Source organism: Diospyros lotus, chromosome 12 (assembly GCF_014633365.1).
Source record: "Diospyros lotus cultivar Yz01 chromosome 12, ASM1463336v1, whole genome shotgun sequence".
NCBI classification, from domain to species: Eukaryota; Viridiplantae; Streptophyta; class Magnoliopsida; order Ericales; family Ebenaceae; genus Diospyros; species Diospyros lotus.
Window position 1 is genome coordinate 35401703 of NC_068349.1, and position 15920 is coordinate 35417622.

Here is a 15920-nt window from a genome sequence, read left to right on the forward strand (position 1 = left end):
TTGTATTATATGAAAAATACTAGTTTGTTTTGTACATTAATGTATTAATTACTCTATAGTCTAGATCTTTCTTTTAAGTTTCGATGCTACTTACTTGGTTTAGGATAGGAGTGTTCAAAAAAATCGTTAGACCGCGATTTCCGACTGAATCGAATTGACCGTTTTTTTGAATTGACGGTCCGATTTGGTTTGGAAAACTGGTTCAGTTCAAAATCGAATCGCCCGCATAAATTTAAAATATATATAATATATAATATTTTAAAAATCACGAAAATTGAACTGCACCGAACCGCAAAATGCAGTTCGGTTCGATTTTTCGCATCAAATCAAATTTTAATTTGATTTGGTAGAAAATCGAGCTTACAGTTCAATATATTAAACCGGCTCAAAATCGGGTAGACCGGATAGACCGAACCGCGAACACCTCTAGTTTAGGGTTACTTAGATGCTACTTACTTTTTTTTTCCTTACTTTTCAAGTAGCACACATTTTTTTTCTTTTTGTATATAAAAAAAAAAATTGAACATATTAGATCCTGTTCATATCTAATTGAAAATTGAGTCTCTCACATAAAATTCAATTTGACTATAATAAGCAATCAGAATAAGGTTAGAAAATCTAATACTATCAAGGTTGTGAATTTATGGGCTAATCATGAAAATAATTCGATCCTTTTGTGAATTTTTAATTTTATCTAATTATTTTAATTTTAACAATTAGTTCAAATTGACTCAAATAGGTATAATTTTATCTAACATATAAAATCGATTTAGAGAGAATGTGTTTATATTGACTTAGCATTTTAAGTGTTATATAATAATAATATTTATAAAATTTACGTATATACATAAGTAAAAAAAAAGTGAAAAAAATATAACCTATAAAAAGAATAAAAGTAAACAAAATTATGTGCAACAAATTACATTTTTTTTTTTTACTTATATGTATATATAGATCCCACAAATATTATTATTATCTGACATTTAACGTGTCAAATTAACATAATCACACTTTCTTTAAATTAATTTTACGAGTTGGATAAAATTACACTTAATTGAACCAATTTAAACTTAATTATTAAAATTAAAAAGATTAGATAAAATTATTAATTCACAAAATAATTAAATTATTTTCATAATTGATCCCAAACATATATATATATATATATATATCATATCAATTTGTGAGAATAGCATTTACCCCATATTATTGGCTGTGTCACAGTCACATGGGTTTTGGGAGCAAAATGAAAAGATTAATTTAAAGCTAATTAATTAGCGGTCTAATCTCGACGGTGTGCCCGTCGGCGGCCGCATTTAACATCTCATGATTAATTAGTCCAAACCTAATCCGATTAAGCTCCCAAAAAGTGGAATTTGTTCCATACACAGATTCATGCATCGAATCTCTCCATGTTTTAAGCTTAACATTTTGTAAGGTTGGGTTTTCAAAGTCAGCCAAATTTACGCTAATTTATTCTCTTTGCAATTTGATCGTGATTTGGAGTCGATTTCCATCAAATTTGTTTTATGCCAAGTTTGTCCAACAACGGTCTTCAATCTCAAGCATGTCCAAAGCGTATTAGATCTCACAACATAATTTCTCAAAGTCAAGTTAGTTTTAATACTGATGATATTGGACCGATCACCGAGATCTGCCTCGAACCAAGTACCTGTAAGGGTGGGGCTGTAATCCTCCGCGAGAACTCCAACGCTCAAGTCAGTAGAAAAAATATGCCCGATCACCGAGGTCTGCCTCGAACCAAGTACCTGCAAGGGCGGGGCTGTAATCTCCCGGGAGAACTCCGACGCTCAAGTCAGTAGAAGAAATATGTCCAAAATAAAAATTGAATCAAGAGTCAGATGATCCGTACCTGTAGAAGTCGACCTCTATTTAAAGATGGGATAAAGCACACTCTGAAGAGATAAAGATAACTTTTGAACCGGACGTTGGAGAGAATCTCGGTTGACTGGGTCAACCTCGTTCAAAATCAAATATGAGATGAATGATGAAGATATAGGTAACACGTGGCACTTCTTGAGACAGGCACGTGGCGGCACCACATTAGAGATCTCCAAGGGTAATATAGTATTTTTACCCTTAGTAAAATATTCTCTCATCAAATACTTAGGTAAAGTCAGATAATTTATAAAAAATTATATCAAATAAACGATGAACTTGAAACATGAGACAAACGAGAGTCACGATTGTCTCACGTAAATAGTTAGATTACAAAGTAGACTAAACAAGCAAAGATCTAATTTTAGATTGGTGCAAATCTGATGATGTGGGTTAAGTCGGGTTGGACCCGTACCTAAGTCTAGGTATCTTGGGATACATGTTGCCCTTAAATGACTTAAAAAAGAGATATTTTTGTAATTTTCCCCAAGACCCGAGATATCCCCCATCACAATCAAAAGCCACTCATGGACTGATGTTACCCTTTATTAATTTCTTTTGAGAATGTTATTAACTATTTTATTTTTAAATTTAAAATAATGACGACAAATTACTAAATCTCAAATTTGTGTGAATCAAATATAATATTATTATTATTGACAATAAATGAGATGTTAGATTAAGATTGGGCTTGTTGGATTTGATTCTTCTATGTTATTGGGCTGTTAATGGTGGGCCTGAGCTTAAGGCCGGTGGATGGGCCTAGAAGTGAACTAGAACAACTGGCTGAATTTCAGGTGGGATTCGTAATTTAATTTCGGGTAATTTTCATTTGAATATTTTAAATGAGTTTCATGAATAATAAATAATTCATTAAATGCGTTATTAGTGGACCAATAGATCTGAGTCAATCTATTTTGGGCCTGAGCCAGCAGGAAGTTAAATGTGGGCCTGGGCTTTGCCAAAAATGTAGAGATTTTGTAGGGCTGCTTCCCAGTTACGGCCCATTGGGCCAATGAACTCGGTCCAGTTACAGCCCATTGGGCCAATGTTTTTACGGGTACATCAAATTTGATTAATTTTGAATTTTTTAAATCCAACACATTAATTCGGTTTGGTATTTATTATATTTGATTAGTTTGGTTCGATTTTGACTTAAAAAAATCGATTCTAGGATAAATTAGATATAAATATTTTAGTTTTTAGTTGAATAAATCAGACTGACGAAATTATATAATTATTTTAAAATTTCCCTAGATTTTACATTACCTACAAAATTATAACTTAATTATTTAATTTATATTATGATTTAGATCAATATACCCACATCTTTTATAAAAGAATTCTATTGCTTAGCAAGCTATGGAATTCATTTCTTTTCTTTCTTTGTGTATTTTTTTAATAAAAAAAGTAATCGAGTAACCAATGTAGTAACTTTTTGGACATGACCATGATTATTAAAGAATATCCAGTTTAAGTCATAACTATTGTTGAAAAGACAAACTTATCATTCTAACTCTACCAACAAATACAAAGATACACTCTACGTTTCATATTGTAATCAAAATCTATTTCTGACTATCGAGATTCGTGTTCCATAGCCAATAATATTTGTTGAGAAACTCTCATCCTTCTTTTAATTTCTTTTTAGTGTTACTCATGTTTGAACCTTTCAAAAATGGGTACCTAAGGGCTTGTTTACTTGTCGAAGATTAGAGTAGTTTTTTAAGAAAATATTTCAATAAAAATAGAAAATTAAATCTTGCATTCAAATTAATTTTTTTTTTCTAAATTGGAGAATAGAAAATAAATTTTCTATTTTCCAAAATTATAATAGACTTTAGAGAACATCTTACTTTTTTCCTTTGTAAAATTTTCAATGTTTCCCACTTATTTCCTAAGTAAAACACGCATTTTTCTAATTTGATCTTTTATTTTGAATTGTGTCAATAACATTTTTTCCTTTTGCTTCATTTTTGGGTATTCATTCTCAAATTCATAGTCACCTTTTTTCCTTTTAGATATTCATCTCATTCGCACATTGACAACAACCTCGACCTTACTCTCAGTTGTCCTCTCCTTTGAAACTAATTATTGGAACATCATTGTTGTATTCAAAGTTCCTTTATTCTCTTTTCTAAAAAGGTAATGATTGTGGTTCTCAAGGTGTTATCGTCGTGTAATTCCTTCTCTCTTCTTCTTGATGTCAGCCTCTCATCTTTAAATCAACTACGTAAGTTTTGTCAAATTATTAATAAGAATTTCAAATTAAATCTTTACTAAATTATAAATTTTGGATTAGGGATTTGCAAATTACATCTGTTTTGATTTTCAGTGAAAAATTCTAATTAATCTTGAAAATTATTTCCTATTCCTAATATTGGTTTCACGTTTAGTGTGTAATCATATTTACTAGTCAGTTGTTAATCGTTATTAGACAAAAAAAACCTTAACCTTAACAAACAAGGATACTTAGTTTGTTATTCAAAGTTTGCAAATCATTTGTGAGAGATAGGAATTAGGTGTAATTGAGATTTGGGTTTAGAGAGAGAATATTGAGTTTTGTAATTGTAAACTTTACTATATAGTGATATTTTTCCTCTATCGTCCTGACGATTGTAGTTTTATAGTTTTCCACGTAAAAATTTCTTGTGTTTAAGTGTGATTAGATCTTTATTTTTTCATCTTATTTTTTTCAACAACATCATATACAAAATTTGGGTTCTTAAGCTAATGGGTCATCATGCTTTTGGGTTCCCAGGTTTGGTTGCAAGATTTTTTGAGTTATTTGGTCAAGTTTTTGGGAAATCAACAGCTACAATACATCTTCATCACGCTTCCACTTAACCACCTCCAAACTCAAACAATGAGTGAGATAATGAAGAGAAGATTCTTAATAAAAATGTCCATGCAAATGAGGGTGATAAATTAGGTGTTGGGACTTCTAAAGAAAAGTGTATTGCTGATGATTTTCTTTTTAACAACAAGCTAATTAAGAAAAAAATCAAAATTTGACAAGATAGGCTCATGCTTAGAAATGTGGGCATTTGTACCGAGTACTATAGCTAAAAGAGATAAAATAAAGACCGAGAAGTATAAATCTCATAGTAAGAAAACAACAAATATTGTATTTTACCTATATTATATTATGGTGTGCATGGATAAGTTGAAGAGTATGGATGATGTTTCTTATACATCATATAACAAAGCTATTGCAATGTGTACATCATTATAAAGAAGGCACATTTTTATATCAATGTTAGTTGCTAGAAGCAAAGCTTAGCTTAAGAGTTTGGAGTGAATCAATTGTTAAGCTTATATATGAATGCTTTTATCTTATATTGAAAACTTGTTTGTTTTAAAACTGATAATTGTTAATCAATTGGAGTGAATCAATTGTTAAGCTTATATATTCACAACCACCCCGACTTTTCTCTCACTTGTCCTCTCATTTGAAATTGATAATTGGAACATCATTGTTGCATTCGAAATTCCTTTCTTATCTTCTCTAAAAAGGTAATGGTTGTGGTTCTCAAGGTGTTATCGTCGTGCAATTCCTTCTCTTTTCTTCTTGATACCGGTCTCTCCTCTTTAAATCAACTAGGTAAGTTTTGTTAAATTACTAATAAGATTTCAAATTAAGTTTTTACTAAATTACAAATTTTGGATTAGGGATTTACAAGTTACATCTATTGGGATTTTCAGTGATAAATCCTAATTAATCTTGAAAATTATTTCCTATACCTAATATTGGTTTCCTGTTTAGTGTGTAATCTTATTTACTAGTTAATTGTTAATCATTGTTAAACAAGGAAACCTTAATCTTGGCGAACAAGGAAACTAGTCTATAAATAGGATACCTGGCTTGTTATTCAAAGTGTGCAAATCACTTGTGAGAGATTAGTGAGAGATAGGAATTGGGTGTAATTGGCACTTAGGTTTAAAGACAGAATATTGAACTTTGTAGTTGTAAACTTTGCTACATAGTGATATTTTGTCTCTATTGTCCTGACGATCGTGGTTTTTATCTTTTAGGGTTTTTCACGTAAAAATCTCTTGTGTTTAAGTGTGATTGGATCTTTTGTTTTCTTATCTTATTCTTCAACAGGTGGTATCAGATCTTTGGTTATCGATCGCCTAGTACACAAAAGATAATATCAAGCATGTTGAAGTTTGATTGTGAAAAGTTCGATGGGAAGATCAATTTTGGCTTGTGGCAAATACAAGTCAAGGATATTTTGATTCAATGTGGGTTACACAAGGTGTTGAAGGGAAACCAACTCATAAAGGCTCTGAAAAAGTTGATAAAGTGATCTATTGGAAGTGCAAGCAATTCGATCATGTGAAAAGGGATTGTCGCGCTGATAGAGCAAGTCTAGCCATGGGCTCCAAAGATTGTGACGCTAAAAGCTCATCTTTCAATTTTGTGGGAGATGAAGATGTCCTCTAAAGAGATGGATACATCCTCGTGGCATGCCGCTAAACCTGTCAAAACCCACTCCTGAATTTTCACACTAGCACAGGAAGTCCGAGAGAAGGTCCATTCAAAATGGATACAGATACTCAAATTTACAAGAAAATTCTTTTCCAAATTTGCTCACCAATAATAGGAGCCAAAATAAATTATATAACACTCATTACATCAACATCTTGGGCTTACCACCCATACATTTTGAAAATAAAAGGGCAACAAGGCTTTAAAAATATACTAAACCCTCTATTTCTTGCCCTCAACATGCACCCACCCATCTTTGAAGCTGGGACATCTCTGTACACATTTAATCTGAACTTGCCCCAAAATAATTATCTTCTATTACCTGGAATGACAAAAGAAACAACGTGAGCTACAAGGTTCAACAAGTATATAGCAAATGAAGTATCCATAGCATGATACATTAAGACATGAATAACTTAGAGTCAAAGAAAATCATTACCCGACATCTACACCCATTGGGTTCATGCCTTCTAGACTAGACATCAACATCCTCAATGAATACACTTGCTTATGGTTCATCAAACCCATATTGCAAAGTGAGCCATAAAGCTCGACAAATATATATGTATATATATATATATATATACATGAAAACAAGAAGGAATTGATGGATAACAAAATAGAGTACACCCGACTCCCCAATACAATTTAAACCCATCCTTCAATTCTCATTAATAATACAATTTCATAAACAAACATATATTACAACAAAGGGAGAAATAGAGTTAAGACATGGAAAAATTCAAAGTGGAATAGATCCGATTTCCCAAGTACGGGTAGCATTTTCCATTTATTTCCCATCAATAAAATCATTCTCATGCCATTTCCATTATGCATTTTATGCATCGTTTCATTTCTCATGAATACATAAATCTCCAAACACCATATTGGCTCACACAGCCTTCCATATACACGGATCACATTGAATATCAAAGCCATTTATTCACATGCATGAATGCATACATATATATATATATAATCAATTTGCCACTCATTGGCTTGAGCATCGCCTACCGGGTTTATGGTCACCTCACCCACGTCAGACGCTTTTTAGGATATCATTTTCTTTCCCCATTTGCAGAACATAGCCGCCGTGCCAAAATAATAGCAATAGGGCGCAAGTCGTAATGACATGCCATGCTCATGAAAGCTCACATAAATATAACATACATGTTCTTTTATAGAAATGTACACATCATGAACATTATGTACATTTAAACATGTCCATAACATATTCACTCATGAGCCCAATGTGACACCCCGGCCCCACTATTAGGTTTCACCGTAACCTGTGGTTACAACCCCAGCCCATCTCGAAGGACGACTATGCCCCCTCATCATAAAGTATTAAAATAATATGGGCACCCTGGGTGGGGTCCAGGTTTCGTCGCCTCTTACTGTCGAGTATTTGGGTTCAAAAACATAGGCAGCGAAAATTTACCCGACTAGGCCTTTAAAAAAATACAAATTAAATTGATTATCAACATGTTCAATAAAATACTTTAATAATTAAGCAAATCACATTCTCAGAATTACTCATAGCGAGAACCTTAACTTGATCCAAACCAAATTTTATTTAAATCATAGCCGTTTTCCATAATTAAGTACAAAGCATATATAATTTACATAAACAACACGTACATGACCTACATTCTCATTGCCCGCAATCACTGTTGACCGGCGACTCTTCCACCATTATCGCTTTCCCTTTTTTAGACCCCGAGCCATCTGTTGAGTTAGTGGGAGTGAGGGGGGTGAGTCTGGGGACTCAGTAAAGGCAATATGCAATGAAGTAAATTAATGAGCATGACGTTATAGATAAAAATGAAATGCAGCGTGCATGCAAGCCCATCCATTGCACCTATCTTAGGCTCTAGGTGGCCCCTAGTGGTTTCCTCTATGACCTCATCCTAGGACCCTCACGGTCCAAAACCCACTGCCCCATGCCTAGGCACTCCCTCAATATCATATGCAAGTCATGACAAAAGAAATTTACACACAGAGCATATTAAACCATTACCTTAATTTGTTTGGTGATTAACTCTATATGTTGCACAAGCTGGTAACGTACCCACAACACCCTTATCACAATTATACGTAAGGCTAAGTAATTTATTGACTAATCGCAAATTAAATTTACTAATTTAATTAATTCTAAATATTATCTACTAATTTAATTTAACTAACTAATTAATTAATTAAAACAAACTAATTACTTTAATTAACTAAGTAAATTTAATTACCTTAGTGCCGAACTCCTCCTCTTCACCTCACGGAGCTTTATCTTCACTTAATGCCTTAACTCCATGGCTGCGTTGCCTATTTATAGGCTTGGCCATCCCCTGTTTCCTCCCAAAATCCATGGTATAATCCATGATTTTTAATCCTCAATTTCTAGGCTGGTAATTACCTTGGCCACTGCTCCTGGGGCTGTAAATTGGCTTCACAAGAAGGGTATGAAAGCTGTGAAATGGAGGAGAAATTGGTAGTTGACAGAAACCAAAATCAAGGTTAATTGCTGCTGGACGTGTGGTTGCAACTTGACAACTTCTTAGGCTTCAATTTGACACTGAAACAGCGTCGTTTTGCTCCATTAATTTGCTGGAAAATTCTAGCTTTCTTCCCCTAAATTTGCCTTCAAATTTTTTTTCCTATTCTTGGATCAAATCCATGGCTAAAGGGAAGCTCCTGTGAGTGCACAACCAACTTGGCTGAAAGCCCTTCAATTCCTTGCTTGCATTTATAATATTTAACTTGTTCTTTGGTTGTTACTTAATAATATTCTAAAGTTTCTAGCATCTTGCACGTCTCAAGATTTGAACCTTCCAACATTCCATGCACATTTGCACTTCCAACCTTTAAACTATGAGCTCCCTTATTGCTTTATTCTACCTAACTTAATTTTATATTAATTAAGTGCTCAATTTTTCCCACTTTGTACTTAACCCAAGAAATACCATAATTTCTTATTTACTTCCCTTATTCAAAACACATTAGATTTGAAATTATTTTCCTAAAAAAAAAACAAATATACTCATAAATCACCTTCAACCCACCAAATCACGTATTATTTATTTTTATTATTTTATTTTTTTTTTCTAAGGTCAAGGATGTTACACCCAAGCATGCTCATATGCATATCTTCAATCACAACCTAACATTTTAGAGGGTTGAGTGATGCTAGAGAAAGCAATTAACGACAACTTAGATTAACAATTATGCTCAATTTGAAGTCTTGGCCCACTCAAATTATCACCAAAATATATTATATTATATATCAAATTAAATCTCTCGAAATCTAGTTTATGACACTTCAAACGAATCGCAATTCCGAGTTCTACATCAAAAATTATGGTCAAAATAGCGCAACATGCGCAGTATTGAAAAAAAGTTCATTAGTCGACTTTTGAAAGGCATTAGTTGACTAAGCTTTAGTCGACTTAAGAAAATGCTTAGTCGACTTATACTTAGTCGACTTATAAACGCCTATTAGTCGACTAGGCTGAGACTGGCACTGAAAATATGCAAAAACATAGCTCCGATGAGTCAACTAAACCCCAAAAATAGTCGACTCATCACCCATAAACACATAAAATGACCCCAAAACACTCCAAAACAATCTCAAAACAAACCATGGCTAATCTCCTAACCCCCAAGTTGCCATTCCATGAAATAAAGATGGGGAAAACAAGCCCTATAGAGACCAAGAACAAGACTCAGTGAAGCCAATAAAAGAAACCCACTTTTTTTTTGGAAAATTTGGAAACAACCAACTCAACTCAAACTTCGAAACACCACTTTAAGACATGAACATATAATCTTGGCTAAGCATAAAGATGAAAACTTGCAACAAGGATATAAGAAACAAATAAGGATGCTTGCACACATAAAACAAGAGTGCAAGAGGAACTTGCCTTGATGATGGAATCCCAAAGAAAAGAATAGCACCCAACTTGCCTATCCACTTGAAGCTTCAATGGCAACAAAAATGGAGAAGAATAAAGAAGGAAAAATGAGAAAAAGAAGAAGAAGAATGGAGGCCACGAGAGAGTGAAGGAGAGAGAGATTGGGAGGAACATGAGAAGACAAAGGGGATGTGGTCTCCCAACTACCACCCCCCACAAATGACCATTATGCCCTTCACCTTACACAATAAAACAATAACCATTTGATCACTTTGCATTTTAAATTTTATTTTTTCTTTTCTTTTAATCCATAAAATACAAATATATAAATATATAATTTTATTTATTTAATTCCATCACTCATTATTATACACATGGGCCTAAGCCCAATTCAAAAAGTCCACTCATACAAATTCATGGGCCCAAGTCCAACTCATTGGCCCAAGTAAATATAATGGCCCATTTCCATTAGCCCACCAAAAGGAACTCAACATATCCTTAAGCCTAATGGGCTTCACAACATTACAACAATTAAAATATACAAAATCTCCCCTTAGGCTCAACCCAAGTTTCCAAAGCCCAATCCATCAATTTAATACATAATTTATTTACATAAATTTTGCCACATAAAAATATTTCTTAACATTTAATTTGATAGGGAAAAATTTTTCAATCTCTATAAATAAAATATTAATAAATTCTTAAGCCCACTAACGGGTTGTTACAAAACCACTAAAGTTGTCATGAAAGAGGATATGATAATTCTAACGGATCCACAAGTTTGCACATGAGCATTGGCTTGGCGGTGATGTAAGGTGTGTGGTGGAAAAGATGTCGATAGTTGAAGAGCTCCTAAAGAAGTCAAGCATGGGGATTGCACCATAATTTTTTAGCAAGATATTTTTTGACATTGTACTGTGAAAATGTTAGGATAGTAAGTGCTTAAGTGGTTGTACTTTTTATGGTGGGGTACGGTGATCTTAGTGATTGAGATCATAGTGATTATTGGTAATAGATAGTCATGGTTGTCGTTGGAGAATAGATGAATATTTTTTAGGAATTCTGACTGAGGTGGCGATTTGTTGGGATTTTTAGCGAAAAATCCTAATTAGTCTTGAAGATTATTTCCTATTCCTAATATCGATTGCCTATTTATTGTGTAGTCCTATTTACTAGTAAGTTGTTAATCGTTGTTAGACAAAGAAACCTTAACCTTAGTGAACAAGAAAACTAGTCCGTAAATAAGATACTTAACTTGTTATTCAAAGTGTGCAAATCACTTGTGAGAGACCAGTGAGATATAGGAATTGGGTGTAATTGGAACTTGGGTTTAGAAAGAGAATATTGAGTTTTGTAGTTATAAACTTTACTGCATAATGATATTTTTCCTTTATTATATTGACGGTCGTGGTTTTTCCCTTTTAGGTTTTTTCACATAAAAAATTCTTATGTTTAAGTGTGATTGAATCTTTATTTTTTCATCTTATTTTTTTCAACAACATTATCTACAAAATTTGGGTTCTTAATTAAGCTAGTAGGTCATCATGCTTTTGGGTTCCTAGGTTTGGTTGCAAGTTTTTTTGAGTTATTTGGTTAAGTTTTTGGGAAGTCAATAGCTACAAGACATCTTCATCATGCTTCCACTTAACCACCTCCAAACTCAAACAATGAGTGAGGTAATGAAAAGAAGATTCTTAATAGAAGTGTTCATGCAAATGAGGGTGATAAATCTAGTGTTGGGAGTTCTAAAGAAAAATGTTTTGCTGATGATGATTTTCTTTTTAGCAACAAGCAAATTAAGAAAAAATCAAAATTTAACAAGATAGACTCGTGCCTAGAAATGTGGGCATTTGTACTAATTACTAGAGCTAAAAGAGATAAAATAAAGATTGAGAAGTATAAATCTTATAGTAACGAAACAATAAGTATTGTATTTTACCTATATTCTATTATAGCGTGCATGGACAAGTTGAAGAGTATGGATGATGTTTCTTATACATCATATAACAAAGCTATTGCAATGTGTACATCATTATAAAGAAAGCACATTTTTATATCAATGTTAGTTGCTAGAAGCAAAGCTTGACTTAAGAGCTTGGAGTCAATCAATTGTTAAGCTTTATATATGAACGCTTTTATCTTATATTGAAAACTTGTTTGTTTTAAATTTATGTGATTTCGCTGAATACGGAGCACTTGTTTATTAAATTGTGTAATCTATACGAACTATTTGGACAAGCATGAACTATTTTTATTTTTTTTTTATGTGATGTGTATTTTGTTAGAATAAGGAATACATACTTGAAGTCTTATTAGGAAATCGTACAAAATACTATGAAAGATTTTGCATTAAACCCTATATATTTAGAAATTTATGTGATAGATTCACATGAGAAATATGTTGCAAGATTCTACCGATGTAAAAGCTTAGAGAAAGGTGTAGCTATAATATTAACACTTTTATGTCATGGGACTACACAAAGAGTTGTAGCTAAAAAGTTTCAACATTCACTTGGTATCATGCATAAATAGTGTAGAGCGGTAATAAGAGCATTTACATCTTTAGCAACTGATTTGATTATGCATGTTAATAGGAGTGTTTGTTCAACTAGAAATTCAAAATAATCCAAAGTGGTTTTTGTACTTCGAGGTGTGAAGTTTTATACTCTAGATCATATTGTATGAATTACTATATATTTTTACCTATGTTGTTATCTAACACAAAATTACATATTCTAGAAATGTATAAGTGTTATAGATTGTACTCATTTGATAGCATGGGCTCAACATCAAAACATAAAACTTTTCGTGAAAGAAGATAAGCATTGGTGACACAAAATGTTATGGTTGTTTGTTCTCACGATATGATGTTTACTTTTGTATATACTAGATGAGAAGGAATTGCTAATAATTCTTATATCTTTTTAGTTACTCTAATAAGAGAAAGAAATAACTTTCCATTTCCGAATGATGGTAAGAGTCAAAGCTAGCCTTGGCCCAGAGTTACAGCCTAAGGCCCACAACTGAGGGGGGCCCAATGATCAGAAAAATTTAATAAAATATATATTATATTTATTTTTCTCTCTCATGATCAGAAAAAAACTAATAAAATATATATTATATTTATTTTTGTCCCCTATTCTCCTTCCCCCTCCACTCACCCTCACCACGCCAATCTAGAAAAGTTGTTCCCTGTATTTTACATTTTGTCTCCAATTACTTTCTCCACTTCCACAAAATTAATCTCTTTATTCCCCCACTATTCTCTTTCCTCCCCCACCCCTCATCTTCTTCATCGTCAGGCAAAAATTTGAAACCTAACGCCATTCTCTCTATTTCTCTTCTTTTCATTTTCTCTCAACAATATATCAATAAACCATTGATTTTGTAAAATCTAACCATTTGATATTTGATTTGATCGTATTTTCACCGTAAAAGTGGTATCGATCTATAAGAAAGTAAGGGCCTGTTCTCTTTGTTGTTTTCGGCCCGTTTTGAGTTTTCAATTTTTCAAAACACTGAAAACCCGTTCACTTTGCTATTTTCAAAAATGCATTTTAAAAAACGAGGAAAAAATTTGTAAAGGAAACCCAAAATAACATTTGTTGTTTTGGGTGTTTTCAATGAAAACCCACCCAAAACACCAAAACGCGAAAAAACGCGTCCCCCCCTCACCCACCCACTACGTAAACCCACTTCAAAGAGTCACAATTGTCCTCTCTCTCCTCTCTTCTCCCATTTCTCATCTCTTCTCTTCTGACCGTCGACCACCACTGCTATCGCCATCACCGCCGTCCACCGCTTCCGCCACTGCCACTGCAACCACAGCCGTCGATCGCCCCTATTGCAAACCCTTGCATCGTATCCGTTGTCGACCACCCCCACTCTCTTTTCTTTTCTGGCCGGCCACCGCCACCACCGTCGCCATCACCGCCGTTGACAACTTTCGTGATCACTACCGCAAACCTTTGCATCGCGTCCATCGTCGACCGCCCTCCGTCTTCTTTCTCCTTTTTTCTCTTCTGGCTCGCCACCACCATCACTGTCGTCGACCGCTTCCGCCACCACCACCGCAACCATTGCTGTCAACTACCCCCCATTGCAAGCCCTTGCAAGCTATCCGACTTCACCGCCCCCTGCCATCCGACATTACTGCCCCCATCGCAAACCCTTCTGCGATTTGATTTTCTTTGTTTTGTTTTATTTTTTTGTTTTATTTTATTTGAATATTAGACTAAATATGTAATATGATTTTTTTGTATTAATTTTTTTAAAGATGTTTTTAAGATTTTGGATTATACCTATGATAAATTAATGTTATGTTATTTTGTAATTTTAGTCATTTATTAATAGATGTTTAAAGTTTGTTATTAGATTTTAATGTTTAAAGTCTGATATTTTTAAAGATTTAATTTTTTTTTTGTTATTAGTTATTTCTTGTATTATAGTTTAAAGTGTTTGAATTAAATTTATAATTTATTAATAAATATTTATAATTTATTTTGAATCAAATTTATTAAATAAAATATTATAAAAATAATTTTTCAAAATTACAAAATAAACACGTTTTCTAGTTTTCTATTTTGAGAAATAGTTTTTCAAAATAATAGAAAGAAAGCATTTTCAAAAACCTCAAAATACAAAACTGAAAATGAATTTAAAACTCAAAACTGAAACACAAAGAAAACACCACCTAAGTCTTTTAAAATTTTTAGCAATTATTTTTAATTTTCAATACAGATCCATGATATATATTTCAAGTTTTAGTTATGTACTGTTATATTGGATTGTTGGAGACGTCAATTACATAAAAAATAATACTTATTGCTAAACCAACGAGATATAATAGATTCTGGTCAAATTACACTATTATGCCAAATTATGAAATTTGTAAATTATAATACATATTTTTATTAACTTTTTCTTCTTTATTATTTGATTCAACAGAAAACTTAAGAGGATCTTTGAATAACTTTCCAGAAATCTCAAGAGACAAAGAAAGAAAAAAGAAGAAGAAATTGCTCAAAGTTTAAGAGGATCTTTAAATAAATATTTTGTTAAACAAATCAATGCTTCACTTAAAAATTTAGATAAAGATTTATCAAATGAATGTAAACAATCAACTCAATTGGAAGAATTAGTAGAAAATGAGAATGAAGTGAATGAATAAATTAATGATCTAGATGAAAATGAAAATATTGATGAACTTTTTCTTAAGGAAAATGAAAACATTGATAAACCTTGCTTTGAAAATGAATGTTCTAAAACAAGATTTGATTTGAACATTTATGATCCACGAGTTTGGGATAATCTTGATACAAAAATGAGAGATTTATTTTTATTTTTATAATTTTAATAAAATTAATTAGTTGATAATTTTTATTTTTTTTATATAATTAGTGTAAAGGGACACACTTGAAAAAATTTATCCTGAGTCTATGAAAACCCAAGACTGGCTCTGGTAAGAGTTAATATCATGTAATATTAGTTGTTGTTTGTTTTTTTCTTTTTTTTCCTACAAAATATGACACTTATAATATATATTTATTTTATAGGATATCATTATATCATTGATTCAGGTAATCCAAATCTTCCATGCTTTTTAGCACCACATCGTAGTG